Source organism: Erpetoichthys calabaricus, chromosome 7 (genome assembly GCF_900747795.2).
Source record: "Erpetoichthys calabaricus chromosome 7, fErpCal1.3, whole genome shotgun sequence".
NCBI lineage: Eukaryota > Metazoa > Chordata > Cladistia > Polypteriformes > Polypteridae > Erpetoichthys > Erpetoichthys calabaricus.
In genome coordinates, this window is record NC_041400.2 from 198324104 (window position 1) to 198340135 (window position 16032).

Here is a 16032-nt window from a genome sequence, read left to right on the forward strand (position 1 = left end):
CAATATGACGTGAATATAACAGAGCGGGAGATGTGAGACTCACTTGGTGGACTTTCTTAAAGCCTTAGTCCCAACAAGGCCATTCAGTCCATTAGGCCAATTTGTGGGCCTGCACTTTGAGTTTGGGGCCAGGCCACCAGGCCACCAGGCCACACACAGGACACAAGGCTGATGACAACAATAATCTGAGCTGAATACAAAACGGCAGACTTGTCACTAAACATCATGCTATTCTGTCACTAAAACATGGACTAAACGAGACCAGTCACAGACTCGCGAGCACAACACCGACGACATCATTAGAGCGATGACAAAGGACACACTTGAGGTGACGAGTGGCAGACTTTAGTGCTCTTGGCTTTCTTGGAACTGACGGCGTGTTTTCAAATTTCCGTTTCTTTCTCCTGGTCCTTCAGTTCTGCCCTCGTCCAGAACACCAGAAACGGCCGCGCAAACCCAAACCTCAAAGAGCGGCAACTATGGAACTACAAGAATGTCAGCCAGCGGTCAAAATCCAAAGTAGAAAAAGGGACACTCGGCCAAAGGGGCAAAGCTGGTTGGGAGTCAAGCAGACCTCACAGCCTGTCACTGCCACTGTCTTCATTGCCACCGTGACACGATGAGGTCACACATGATGTGATTTCTGTGTCATGGAGTTGGTTCAGCTACAGGACATGGTGGCCTGTCACACAATGGTGGCAGCTAGGCTGTTTCTCAGATTTGGTGACAGAGACTTGACTGAGCTGTGGCTGTCACTCTCACGGTCACGTCACATCACCATGGTCAGCTCTGCTCACGTGGGGGTCCTCGGTAGCAGGATGAGACTTGTGTCCACCTTACTGGTCAGTCGGTCACTCACTGGTCTCCATTACCAGGCGAAGCGTCCTTATGGTCAACGACACATCATGTAGGTGACGAGAGGGGAGTGGGTGACCAGGGACACCAAGCCCAGGGGAGGGAGAGCTCATTGGATGTCACGCGTGACCCGTGAGGCGCTGCTGGACCCCCCCACCCCTTTTGAAGTAAGTAAGCGTGCCCCCCCGACCCGCTGATTGCTTCGTCTTCCTGGCGTGTCAGCAGAATCCACGGACTCAGCGCTCCCAATTCTGGATCACAGTGGAGACGCTTCTCCTTGATTAAAAACCCCTGAAAACTGTAATTATGCAAATTCTCCCGATACTCCCTTACTTAAAGAAATGCTCCCATTTAATACATTTAAAAAAATATATCAATTAGTAATTATGCAAAAGTAAGTCTAATGAAAGCCCCTAAAATTAGTCAGAATAATCACACTGATGCTAAATCGGTCGCCGTAGAAATCAGCGGGAGAAACAGCTGCTGAGCGGAGCGCTGGAGGAAGAGGAGGAGGAGGAGGACAGCGGACCACCGCACACTCGCTCACTGGCTCGCTCTCCCATCTGCCCCACCCACATTACCCACTTTGAGCCCCCCCCCACTGTCTACAGCATTACAGTAGATGTTGACAGTAAGGACCCCAGAAACTTACAACCCCCCCCTTCTCTATTCTGAATTTCAATAGCCAGGACAGTGAGGACCCCATAACTCTATAAGTGGCCCCCATCTCTCTCACTTGCACCCATTGCCTCACCCACCCCATTTCTCTCTCTCTCCTGCCCCCTTTGTCCCTGACACCCCTATTCTCTCAAGACCCCCTTGACCACCTTGTCCCCTCACCCCCCTTCTCTTGCCCTTCCCTAATTTTTTATCAATACCCCTAATCCTGCCCCCTTCTCCAGCACTTTTTGTCCCCCCATTTAATAATACCCACCCACCCCCCTCTCTCTCTCCCCAAATCCAGTCCCCCCTCCTACCCCCTTTGTTCCCCCTAATGCCCCCCTCTCTCTCTCACACTCCCCCCCTTGACCACTTTATCTCTTCACCCCCCCACACTTCCCCCCTCTTTCTCTCAGCGCCTCTGACCCCGCCCCTCTCCAGTCACATTTTGGCCCACCCCCCCCCTTTCTGTTCTCATATCCTGTATGTTTTAACCAGGGTGCTCTACATTTCTATTTAATTTAATTTTATTTTATTTCATTTATTGTTTTATTCAACTGAAAGTTCATATTTTTGGGTTTAAACAACAAAAAAATCAAACCTTCAGTGCAGCGACAAATCCACAAGAAGAGCCGCACATGCGCTCCGCTCTTTGATTATTTATTTATGGCTTTAAAAAACGAATCAAATTAAAATCCCAGTGGAGCCCCCAACTCATCAGAGCCTCCAAAACCTCATAAATTCACAAGCACAGGAGAAGACCACCGACCAGCAGTTAAAACCAGCAGGCGTACCACCCACAGACCACCAAAGTGCCACCGACCCCAAATATACAGAAAGGGACATTTCCTTACTTGTCTCCTTGTTCTTCCCAGCAGCACGTGTTCTGTTGTTAAGGGTGATGCCCACTTATGCCAGGAGAAAAAATAAAATCCACATGTGATGGTGGTCCTGAAATAAAAAAGACATTAAAGCAGGAAGTTATAAAGGGGGCACAAGCGCCTTCAGATCTCAACATGGTGGGTGGCTGTGCAGATTCTCTCAGTTCCATCTCTGATTGTTCAAACGCAAACCGAAATGCAAAGTTCTGATGAACGGGGCCTCTGCAGACCCCTCGTCACGCCCCTCCTTGTGCCCCCCTGACCTAACAACCCCATCAGAGTGCGTTTCTGAGCTCCTTGTGATGCCTTTGTCATCATGAGACCACTAGGGGGCGCTCTGCATTGTCACTCGGACTTGTGCTGGCGTGTGCTGTCTTTGTGTTCTCCGTGTGCCCGCTAATAAAGGGAGAGGACACACACGTAGAGAGACACACACACACACATACACACTCACTCACACACACACACACGTAGAGAGACACGCACACACACATACATGTAGAGAGACACGCACACACACACACACATAGAGACACACACACACACACGTAGAGAGACACACTCACACACTCACACACTCACTCACACATAGAGACACACACACACACACACATACACACTCACTCACACACACACACACGTAGAGAGACACGCACACACACATACATGTAGAGAGACACGCACACACACACACACATAGAGACACACACACACACTCACACGCACACACACGTAGAGAGACACACACACACATACACACTCACTCACACACACACACACGTAGAGACACACACACACACATACACACTCACTCACTCACTCACTCACTCACACACACACACACACATGTAGAGAGACACGCACACACACACTCACACACACATAGAGACACACACACACACACACTCACACGCACACACACGTAGAGAGACACACACACACATACACACTCACTCACACACACACACACGTAGAGAGACACACACACACACACACACACTCACACACACTCGCACGCACACACACGTAGAGAAACACACACACTCACACATACACACGTAGAGACACACACACACGTAGAGACACACACACACACATACACACTCACTCACTCACTCACTCACACACACACACACACACGTAGAGAGACACGCACACACACACTCACACACACATAGAGACACACACACACACACTCACACGCACACACACGTAGAGAGACACACACACACATACACACTCACTCACACACACACACACGTAGAGAGACACACACACACACACACTCACACACACTCGCACGCACACACACGTAGAGAAACACACACACTCACACATACACACGTAGAGACACACACACACACACACGTAGAGACACACACACACACACGTAGAGAGACACGCACACACACATACACACTCACTCACTCACACACACATGTAGAGAGACACGCACACACACACTCACACACACATAGAGACACACACACACTCACACACACACACACACACGTAGAGAGACACGCACACACACACACACACACACACATAGAGACACACACACACTCACTCACTCACACACACACACACATGTAGAGAGACAAGCACACACACACACACACACACACACACACACTCACACACACGTAGAGAAACACACACACTCACACACACACACACACACACGTAGAGAGACACGCACACACACACACACACACACACATAGAGACACACACACATACACACTCACTCACACACACACACGTAGAGAGACACACACACACACACTCACTCACACACACTCGCACGCACACACACGTAGAGAAACACACACACTCACACATACACACGTAGAGACACACACACACACTCACTCACTCACACACACACACACATGTAGAGAGACAAGCACACACACACTCACACACACTCACTCACTCACACACACGTAGAGAAACACACACACTCACACATACACACGTAGAGACACACAAACACACACACTCACACACACACACACGTAGAGAGACAAGCACACACACACTCACACACACTCACTCACTCACACACACACACTCACACACACGTAGAGAAACACACACACTCACACATACACACGTAGAGACACACAAACACACACACTCACACACACACACACACACACGTAGAGAGACACGCACACACACACTCACACACACATAGAGACACACACACACACACACTCACTCACACACACACACACGTAGAGAGACACGCACACACACACTCACACACACATAGAGACACACACACACACACTCACTCATGGCCACACACACTCACACGCGCACACACACACATAGAGAGACACACACACACGTAGAGAGACACACACACACATACTCACACGCACACACACGTAGAGAAACACACACACTCACACATACACACGTAGAGACACACACACTCACACACACTCACTCACTCACACACACACACTCACACACGTAGAGAAACACACACACTCACACATACACACGTAGAGACACACAAACACACACTCACACACACACACACACGTAGAGAGACACGCACACACACACTCACACACACATAGAGACACACACACATACACACTCACTCACACACACACACACGTAGAGAGACACGAACACACACACTCACACACACGTAGAGACACACACACACACACTCACTCATGGCCACACACACTCACACGCGCACACACACACATAGAGAGACACACACACACGTAGAGAGACACACACACACATACTCACACGCACACACACACCCACTTACACTCACTCACACACACGTAGGGCCAGCACGCGAGCCATGTTTCAGAGCTCAGGACGCCTGGTGAGGTTTTCTTACTTAGCGAGGCCCTAATTTAAACCCCGCCGCTCATTTTATGTGAGAAGTCCAAGTCCCTTTGTGACCATCCGAGCCTCGAAGCGCCGCCTGTGCGAGTGAAGCCGCGTGTCAGTAACGGGGGCCACCCTACACATTTCGCTTCTGGACTGTCATGAAGGTGCCGGTGGCTTGTCCCAAGTCATTTACGGCCACTTCAGTTTGCTCCTCGTGTTTAGTTCAGAAGGGCAGGCGCTTCACAGGACAGTTTGAAACTGCTGAGGCATTCAGAGCAGCGGGCAGGAAAAGTGAAACAGACAGCCAAGTTGAAGTAAACGTCAGTTATCGAGAGGGGGGTCAGGCCACCATAGGCAGCCGGGGGGGGGGCACACCCCCATAGTGTATATAAATATAAAACATAAAAAAATAGAAGAGGAACCTGAGAAGAAGGTTTGCTGCTCCACAGGTTACCACTTTAAATGTTCACTGCTGAGTACTGAAGAACATCGCAGGGACTCCGTGACGATGACTCCTGGCTGTCAGACTGCACCTTCCTCCTTCCTCCGTGAGATGCTCGCTGGTCAGAAGTCAGTTCCAAAATGACAGAGCACTTCCTGTGTGGAGGGTTTAAAAAGCGGAGGAAGTGAAAGGGGCGGGGCTGATGGTGACTGTCAGGAAGTGATGTCAGCAGTCCTCCATTCTAATGCTAACGCTCATCACGCTCTGCCAGCGACTCCTCCACAATCTTTTCTCCTACTCTGGGCTGACCTGAACCCATGAGACGCACCCGGTGCTGACTGGTGTGTGTGACGACTAATGCGACAGCACAACTGACGTTATATAGCGCCTTTCACTGAGTGCAGGCGCAGAGTGCTGTGAACACGGGTATCGATTATACAAATTACTAAAAATAGAATTAGTACACACAAAGACACAGAACACGGAATCCAAGGTAGAAACAGATTAACATAAATGGAAACCAACAACATCTGTCCACCAATCAGTCACTGAACTACAGCCAGCTGACAACAGAGGACATTCAATCTGTAAATGACAAAGTGACACGCGGGTCAGTCTCACTATTGGCTGATGGGCTTTAGAGACTGGTGAGGCCTTCTGTCTCAATCTGCAACCCGGCATAGTGGTAGCCATGTTGTTTAGAGTCGCTAGGCCTGTTGCCAGTCAGGTGACATGAGAGTGTCATTCACAGCACACAGAAAATGGCACAAAGCTTTGAGGCCATCAAAACAGAGCCAAAGAGCGGGCCAGCACTCCCTGCCAGCCTGCCCAGATAACGCCCACTCCCTGGAAGCCTGAGGGTCCAGGCAAATGAGAGCTTTCAATGAGCACAAAAAAAAAAGAGAGGGGATCACTGTGAACCCCTGGCATGTGTAAGAAGTAATGAAGAGAAGCATTTTTATAAAAAAAAATAATTATTGACAATAAGGGGAAAAAGTAGCAAAAAACTCAAAAATAAATCAATGAAGAAGACTAAAGACAACAAAAATAAAATTTATAAAACCAGGAGAATTGAAAGAAGGCGAAGACTCACAACGTAAAGCTCTCCTCCACCATTCACAGGACTCCACCTCCCAGCATGCCTTTATATGCTGGGGGCGGTTCCTTGGCAGTGAGGTCATGTTGGCCCCACCTCTTGAGGGAGTCCGCCTGCAGAACTGATGACACACATAAGATCGAAATTACAGAAGTGACAGAGAAAAGTTCAAGAATATTAACATAAATGACAGTAAGCTGGGGAAGCTCCGTCAAAGCACATGGGAGGTCACGTGACATGCCGGGTCGTATCTCCGCGCCCATATAAGATGGCGGCCGCTTCAGTTGTCCGAGTTTTGGATTGAAGTTCAAAGGCAGGGGCTGAAGAGCTGCCATTGTTCCCCCCTCTTAGTGAGGTGACTCTTAGCCACGATTAGGACCCCTTGCTCTCGTCACTTCACTAAGATCCCTGCTTCTCATTTTGTTTCCCCCGTTTTGATGCCACTTTGGAATACTTGACTTGAGAACAGAGATAAGTAAGGGATGAGTTGTTGTGAAAGGGAAAGACAAACAAGCGGGCAACCAAAACACCAAGACAAAACTCTGAAGGTAGAAAGAGTCCAAAACCCGAGAACGATGGCGGACAGCGCAGTTAAAGAAGCTCATGAACGCTGGAATTAGGAGTCGAGATGTTTATCTGCAAGTGTAACGTGAGCCCCGCCCCGCCATATCTGTAGCGTTACATCCGGTGGTGTAAGTGAAGCGACAATCCCAGTCACATGACGCAGCCTACCGTAAATAAATACAATAAAAGAGGACAATGACAAAGAATAAGAGTGGGGTGACACCAGGACTATCAGAGATGGTGACACAAATGCCAGCCATGCAGAAAGAAGTGAGTCCGGTGGGACAGACGGACACCAGAAGTGACATCAGAGGCTGTCAGTCATCCAGTCTGTAGACACAGGAAGTGAAGGGGCGTTAGAATGTAGTGCCACCCTGTGGACTGGCAAAGAATTACCACCACCAAAGCCTTGAAGCTGTCCCCATGGCGCACGTGTGTGACAGTACATTTTGTCACATCACATTGAAATGATCCAAAAATAAACTACAAAACAGATTCCGAGTGATCCAAATAAACGTCACTTTTAAACGTGTTCATTGTGACAGACGTGACCGATGCCAGCACCTTTGACGCCATGTTGGTTGCCTTTTCGTGTGCTGTGATATTCTGGCCTTCCACCCAAACCAAGCTTGCTAAGACGCTGGCTCTGCTGTCCCTGCCATTGTGTGATTGTCACCCAGCCGTCCTCCTGGTGGCTTTAACCACCAAAATGTGCCAACCTTGGAATCCTAAAACGTGAAGGGGCTCAGGGAAGACCTCCACGCACGTCCACGGTCCTGCAGCAGAACAAACCGAGGCCCACAAGTTGTCCACCCACAGAGTCTCAGCCGCGTTCTCCTGGCGTCCCACCCAGTCCAGTCTTTCCCAGCTTGGCTCCGTTCTGCCATCTTCCTCCTGCGATTCTCTTTTCTTGCTCTCCACTAATAGATTTCCAGCTTCTCTTCCTCGTCGATCCTTCTGCTAGGGACCCCTGGGAAGTGATTTGTGCTGCAGACAGAAGAGATGAAGTTCGCTCGCCGTAGTCCTCGATGCCCTTCGACTTGCCCTGGCACCTCTCTGCCCGTCTGACGAGTTCCTCACCACGGTCGGCTACAGAGCGGCTCCTTTGATTTTGATTCTGTTATCCGTTTTAATCGCTGGTGACTTTGCCTTGAGGATAAGACCGTTGTGCCAACAAAGCCCCCTAAATCCTTCTCAGAATTTGCTTCTTGTAGCTCGGGGTCTCCTGTGTCTTGTACTTTGTACTTGTCTGGAATCGCCTGCCAAGATGCAAAAAAGGAGCGCGCAGGAATGTGAAACGTGCATCAGAACGAGAAGAGGGGGGCTCAACGAAATCCAACAGCCCGGGTCTGAGTGGACCACCAGAACAGAGGGGGGTGTGGAGGGACTGGACACTGGGTAAAGGCGGGCAGTGGAGGGGGCTTGTGCCTCCTCTGAACACTGGGGGGCAGCACACTTCCTGCCTGGCTCTGTGTTTTTGCTTCCCCCAGGACTGCGCGGCCAATGCGGGTGGGACAGACGGCCCCCTCCATGATCTCCGGAGCCCCCAGAAGAAGCTTCTGAGGTTTGTACAGGACATGCCGCTGGGTGTGACTCTGTCATCCTGTGCCAGCCAAGTGAAGCTGGTACCAAACCCACCTGGCGTGCAGGAGACAGGGAGGACTAACTCTTCTGTGTCTTCATTTTAGGGCTTTGGATTCTACGTCTGTATTTTATTTGTATTTGGAGACCTCGATGGGTTTGCTTAAATTTAGTGTTTTGAACGACTACTTGGACGATGGGCACTGCCAATGTGTATATTTTCTCGTAGTGAAAGATAACCATGGTGTTTCATGCCCATTGTTGGTCTTGTGATTCAGATATCATTTAGCCTATTTACACCTATATAAGATGGTGGTGTGTGCGTCTCTCATTATCCACACCTGTGGTTCATCTTTAAAAGGCCAAATCCCCAAATGTCTTAGGATGTGCGGAAATCATTTGCAGGTTGGCAGGACTTCCTGCTCTGAGTTTTGACCTCTGAACTTGTGACTTCCTGGATGGGACACCTGCCTGTTTGTCTCGCTCATTTCAGGTGTCTTCATTTTCAGGTCTAAGCTCCAGGTTACTGGAGACACTTCAGAGTCTTCTGCACCCCAGACTTTGCAGTATAGTTGTGTTCAGAGTTTGTGGGTATGTGGCGCCCCCTATAGGCTACTTACGGGTATTAGGACTGCTACCTGTTGGCTCCTGGATTTTGCATTGGATTCGCTGCCCATTAATTATTGGGGTGTGGTTTGCATGTTCTCCCCGGATCCAGGTGTCACTTCTTCAGTTAATCCACCATCACTCCCATGCCCAGAGATGTGCAGGTCACGTTATTTGATGACTCTGTCCCAGCCTGGCATGTTTGTGACTGTGTGGTGTCCTGCCCTGTGCTGAGGTTGTCAGGACAGGCCCGGGCACCTGTCTCATGATGGGGTTAGCGTGCAGATTGTCTCACCATGCAACTACAGTCAGTGCATGTCACATGCATGTACCCAAAAAGCAGGTTAAGGTGCCAACATCTGCTAGATGATACTTTGATGCCTGGTTTGGCTGCCAAGGTGTGCCCACCTGAGCCAGCTCAACACTACAAGGCGTCATCAGTAGACAACTCAGCCCTTGATTACAGTGGGCATCAGATCAGGTAGCTGAGACTACAATGATGACCATCGATCTCCTCAAAGGTACACCACTTTTTGATGTTATGCCCACTCTAGCCTACAGGGGGCACTGATGATCAAACCCAGAAAGATATTACTGAGACCCTGTTACCCAAAAAAGGGGCTTTAAAAAATGAAACAAATTCACAAAGAGGTAGGTGGCACAGAAGCACACTGGCCTCTCTAACTCTATGCCAGGCTAAACCTTGGCATCACTCCATACCCAAGTCCAGACTCATCTGCCTGAAAGCCAGCCTGGTCACTCCCAGGCCAAGCTTGGCCTTCTGTGGTCATCTTGTGGGGGCTAACTCCCTGGCACCGGGAGTTCCTGCAATGCCATCTGTCATCTTACAGATCTGACCATAGCAACCTTCACAGCATCTTCAGAGAGATGGACCTCAGCTTTGGAGGATGGAGTGGGATTGTTAGTGCATCCTGGTCACTGGCAGTGTTGAGCTGGCATCTCCTCCTCGTGTCTCTGAGGGTTTAACAAAGGTTGTATGACTCAGCGTGACTGGTGAGCTTGCATGGAGACCCCCCTTGTGTCTGTGTGGGTGGCTCACCAGTAACTCCAGTAGATATCAACTAGGCTGTGTGGTGGCCACCTTCATGTTCCCTGAGATCGACTGGCAGCACATCCAGGGTTGGTTTTTTGATGTCAGGAGTTTGATGTCAAGTTCCTGCCCCTAAACAGTAGAAGTGATTGGTGTACAGCCGGGGGGGTCTGTCCCTTCAATTCCAGGCAGCACCATATGGGGGCACTGTTACCTTTTTTCTCTCTTACTGTTATGCCACTTGTCGATTCTGCTCCCTTTCACATTTTCCCGTCTCTTCTCTTATGTGCAAGCAGCGTGCTGTGTCTTTGTATGCTTTAATGGGAATTGATTGGTACAATCATAGTTTGTGAAAGAGGGGAGGCGCTATAAAAATTAAACTGTATTGATTGAGTAGAAGTCATAAAAAAGAAAAGCAAAGCAAGGCTGGGTGGTCTTTATTGTGCCTCTCAGGAGCCTTTTCAGAAACACAATCACTTTGACGTTGCCCGTCACAACACAATGTAATCGCTTTGATTTTGGTTCGTTTCCAGTTTGAATTCAAAATCGCTCGAAATGACAAAATAAAAAGAAAAAATCTAAGAGCCCTAAAACAGAGCTGAGGGTCACTGGGGGGGTTTGGGGGGGGGGGTCAGGCTTTGGAAGTCACTGGATGTGACGTCTAATGGACTGAAATGAGCAAAATACAAATGAAGAGCTGGATGGCTTGATGATGATGATGATGACAAACAGGATGGAATGGCTGGTGATAAAGAACAAAAGGGACATGAGCAGAATACAGAAGTGGGCAGTGTAATTAATGATAAATGAGATTTAATATTTAAAAACTCTAAAGTATTACATGTCAGAAGTAAAAGTGTCGGATATGTGAAGGACGTGTGAAACTTTAAAGGACACTTTATGAGAAGAGCCTTGCTGTGGTAAAGGACATCCAGACTGTGGAGAGCAGTGATTACAAAGAGCAATAGTCCTCGTCAGACACGTGCCAGTAGGAGGCAGCTGAAGGGCTCAAGTAATTGTAATACCACATCAGACCAGCGGGCGGCGGGGTGCACTGACTGTCTTTCTCAGTTCCTTGCAGACCCTTCCCGGGAAATCCTTTGATGACATCACTTCTGGTTCCGATGACATCACTTCCGGTCCCGGCCCCTATGATGACGTCACTTCCTATACAGGCCTTTAAAGCCACCATCTTGCATTGTTTAATCCATTCCGTTGCGGACTCGGACTTGTTGAGAATTCAACCTTTTTGCAGCCAGGACATATTATATGGGTGGCTGCCCCAGACCTTTATTATGTCTGGTGTCTTATTGTGGCACAGCTGTTAGGTTATACATCACCTGGTGAGTGGTGGACAAGTCAGGGCACGGTTATGATTAAGATGTGAGACACACTAGGAGTGCCGTGTTGAGTGTTGGTCTCCATATTACAAAACACAAGCAGCAAGCTGAGAGGAAATAGCAGGGGAGAGCAACTTGGCTGATTCAGGACCACGGAGAGCGACCACAAAGCAATCCATTAAGAAGGCGAATAGGATGTGAGGTCATTCATATAGCGCCCTGATGTGTGGACGACTAGTCAAAGGACGTTATGCTTAAATTCTATAACACACCAGTGAAGGCTCAACTGGAGTTCTGTGTACTGTTTTGGTCTCCATATTACAAGATGGACACCACAGCACTAGAGAAAGTTCAGAGAAGAGCAGCAGGATCATGGAAAGCACCTGAAGAGGAAAGACTGAAGGGGACCAAACTTTTGTTAGTTTAAGAGGTGACCTGAGTGAAGTGGACAGAACGCTGCTAGGATGTTGGGTGGTATAGCGCCCTCTGTGTGTGCAGTACACGTCCAGGGAGGTGATGTTTAAGTTGTGTAACACACTACTGAGGTCTCCACTGGAGTCCTGTGAGCAGCAAAAAAAGACAAAATAACACTAGAGAAAGTCCAGAGATGAACAAGTAGGCAGGTTCAAGACCACGGAGAGCAACTTTGGGGCGCTCTGAACCAATTTAAGGGAATTGGGAATAAGAGGTGACATTACTGGAGTGTTTAAAATCGTGAAGGAAACGCTCATGGTGCCTCCTCACTGTAACTGACTAATTGTGTAAGCCAGCAAGTATCTGCAACCCGAGTTTTCATAACAGTTTTAATCACACCCCCCTAACGTGTTTTTGAAACCCTAATAAAATTTATTTCTATATTTTTTGCTGCTGATACACCGCTGCAAGTTTTAAATTTCCCAACGAATAGCGAAATTACGCCACATATGGCAACATTCGTGCCCCCTTTTTTGTTACTTCACACCCCACAGTTTGAGAACCGCTGGTGTAAGCTAAGATCGAGATTATCCTTAAACTATACAACACATAAGTGAGGCGTCACCTCAGGTACTGTGTACAGTTTTAGTCTCCATGTTATGAAAAAAGGAAGAGTAGATCTAGAAAATGAAAAAGAGAAGAACAACGAGGCTGATTCAGGACCATCTGTAAGCAAACTATTGAGAAGACTGATAGCATCTTAGGTTATATAGTGCTGATGTGTGGAGTTCTGGTCAAAAGAAGCATAAGGTATACATCATACCAGTGAAGTCTCAACTGGAGTTCTGTTTGCTGATTTGGTCTCCATATTACAAAAAAAAAAAAGAAAAGATGCAGCAGTACTTGAGAATAGAAGAGCGAAGAGCAACAGGAGCATGGAGATCAACTGAGGATGGGACAAGCCTTTGGTTAGTTTAAGAGGTGTGACCTGACTGAAGTAGGCAGAAGCGATCAGGAAGGCTAATAGGATTTTGGGTTATATAGCGCCCTCTGTGCGTGCAGTTCAAGTCTGGGGGGGGGGGGGGGGGGGTTTATGCTTAAATTATATGACACACTGCTGTGGCCTCACCTGCAGTTCTGTGTGCAGTTTTGGTTTCCATATCACAAAAACTCACAAAGCAGTTCTAGAGAAAGCCCAGAGGAGAGGAAGTAGGCAGACTGAGGACCATGGAGAGCAACTGAGAAGAAAAACCTGAAGGAAGCGAATCTTGAAAGCGCAGGCAATCACAGATTAGGAAATAACACGAGTGAAGTGCTAAAACTTGTGAAGGGAATCAGCATGGTGGGGCCTGGCTGCTACTTATTAATTTTGTTAGCTGTAATGGAGGAGGTTATGCTTAAGCCTGGAGGCCTCACCTGGAGTACTGTGCAGTGGTTTTGGTCTCCATATGACAAAAAAAAAAGACGAGGCTATGCTAGAAAATGTCCAGAGAAGGGTAACTTGGACTACAGATGGTGACTGAGGAGGAAAGAAAGACAGGAGATCAACTTCAGGACCATGAAGGACAAATGATGAAGAGTGCCTGAAGGAGCTGAATGATGGAGATCTGACAGGACTGAAGAGTTTAAAATAACGAAAGATATTAGTATGGCGGGTCCCGACTGTTACTAGCTAGCATGAGGGGGTTCTTAAGTTATATAACACCCTAGTCAATCCTCATCTAGTATACTGGGTGCTGTTTTAGTCTCCATTTAGTCTCCAGTGCCAGAGAAAGTCCTGAGAAGAGCGACAAGGCTGATTAAGGACCATGGAGAGCAATCAGGGAAGACAGACTGAAAAGAGACCGAGTTCAGCACCATGGAGAGCGATCGTTAAGAAGGCCATTGAGAAGGCTAATAGGTTGATATTGTGAATAAGGCCGCTACTCTGCTACAACTACATACTTGTTATATAAACTCCATGGGTTTGTTTGTATAATTCTTATATATTTATTGTCATAACTTATTTATTATTATTCTTACCTAATTTTATTTGTTGTTCTTCCCTGTCTTTGACAGCTTGGAAAGCACTTTGATCTCCAGTCTATGTATGAAAATGTGCTCCAGAAGTAAATGTTGTTGTTGATGTGTGCAAGTTAATGGAGGTTAGGAGGTAAACTTCATAACACACTAGTGAGGCCTCACCTCCTTCATGGACTATAAGACTGGAAGTCCTTTCAGGTTAGTGCTTGCCTTTATGGGCTCTCAGGTCTGATGAAGACTGCAATGGAGACTTGCTGACCCCACCATACCACTGGTGTTCAAGTTAGTAACAGCATGAGGTTGGGCTCATCTTCTTACCAGTCCATGTCACTTGTGGAGGCTTTTCCTTGTTCGATAAATAGACTGTGTCAGGGCAACAGGGAGGACCTCAACTCCCAGCAGTCAGCAAGAGTGTGCAGGGGCCAATTGGTGGAGGTGCACATTATGGGGTCTTGCCATTCAGAAGGAAGTGGTTAACTTAAGAGGGTAGGACTGGCGAGCTCTGCTGGGGTGAATGGCCTCTTCTTGTCCAGGCTGTTCTAATGTTCCAGTGGAGCTGCAGTGGCCCGTCACACACAGTGTCACAAGATGTGGCCATTCTGCAGGACGGCTCTCAGAAGTTCGAGGTGATGTCATTCTCAAACCCACTTAATACAGGCCAGGATGGTGATGGGGGCTGGAGCCTCTTCCAGTTAGCATCGGACATAAGGCAGAAGCAAACCCTGGACTGTCCACTGCAAGGCCAACACACAGTGAGGCCAATTTAGTGCCACCAGTTCATCAAACCTGTTTAGACTGTGGGAGGAAACCGGAGCGCCCTGAGCAGAGCCATGCAGGCACGGGGAGAACATGCACAGTCCACATAGAGAGGACCTGACATCAACCCTGGGCTCCTTACTCTGAGGCAGCAGCAGCACCACCACTGCACCACCCCTGAAGTCCAAGGGGCCTCAGCTGTTGTTCACAGAGTGCGTGTCCATGGAAGCGACTGTGGACGATGTGATTGACGGTGGGCGACTTCTTGAGATTGTTGATTCTGCTGTGCGGCTCTCAGCCTTAAATGGCTTGACTGTGAGGTTTTCAGATAGATAGATAGATAGATAGATAGATAGATAGATAGATAGATAGATAGATAGATAGATAGATAGATAGATAGATAGAGTGAAAGGCGCTATATGATAGATAGATAGATAGATAGATAGATAGATAGATAGATAGATAGATAGATAGATAGATAGATAGATAGATAGATAGATAGATAGATAGATAGATAGATAGATAGATAGATAGATAGATAGATAGATAGATAGATAGATAGATAGAGTGAAAGGTGCTATATGATAGATAGATAGATAGATAGATAGATAGATAGATAGATAGATAGATAGATAGATAGATAGATAGATAGATAGATAGATAGAAAGATAGATAGATAGATAGATAGATAGATAGATAGATAGATAGATACTTTATTAATCCCAAAGGGAAACTCATAAATTTTCTTTTTCAAAATTCACATTTTCTGAACGATTTGTGAGGAACTGCAGGTCTCTCATGTCTACAGAGACACGTAAGTCCATGGCTCAGAATTGTGTTTGTGATCAGTCAGCTGGCAAAAATCTCAGGGAGGTCAAACTCCAACCCCCTCAC

General features: G+C 47.8%; 2 protein-coding genes across 2 annotated transcripts in view; both read right to left on the reverse strand.

The window, feature by feature from the left end:
- Window positions 1-16032, reverse strand: part of lingo2 (leucine rich repeat and Ig domain containing 2) — a 595644-nt gene that overhangs the window by 515329 nt on the left and 64283 nt on the right. Inside the window, exon 2 of the mRNA XM_028805897.2 lies at window positions 2370-2466. The gene's annotated coding sequence lies outside the window, so the exon portion shown is untranslated. The remainder of the gene's footprint in view (window positions 1-2369; window positions 2467-16032) is intronic.
- LOC114655011 (uncharacterized) overlaps window positions 1-16032 on the reverse strand; it is an 899220-nt gene that overhangs the window by 353555 nt on the left and 529633 nt on the right. The gene's annotated exons all lie outside the window — the stretch shown is intronic.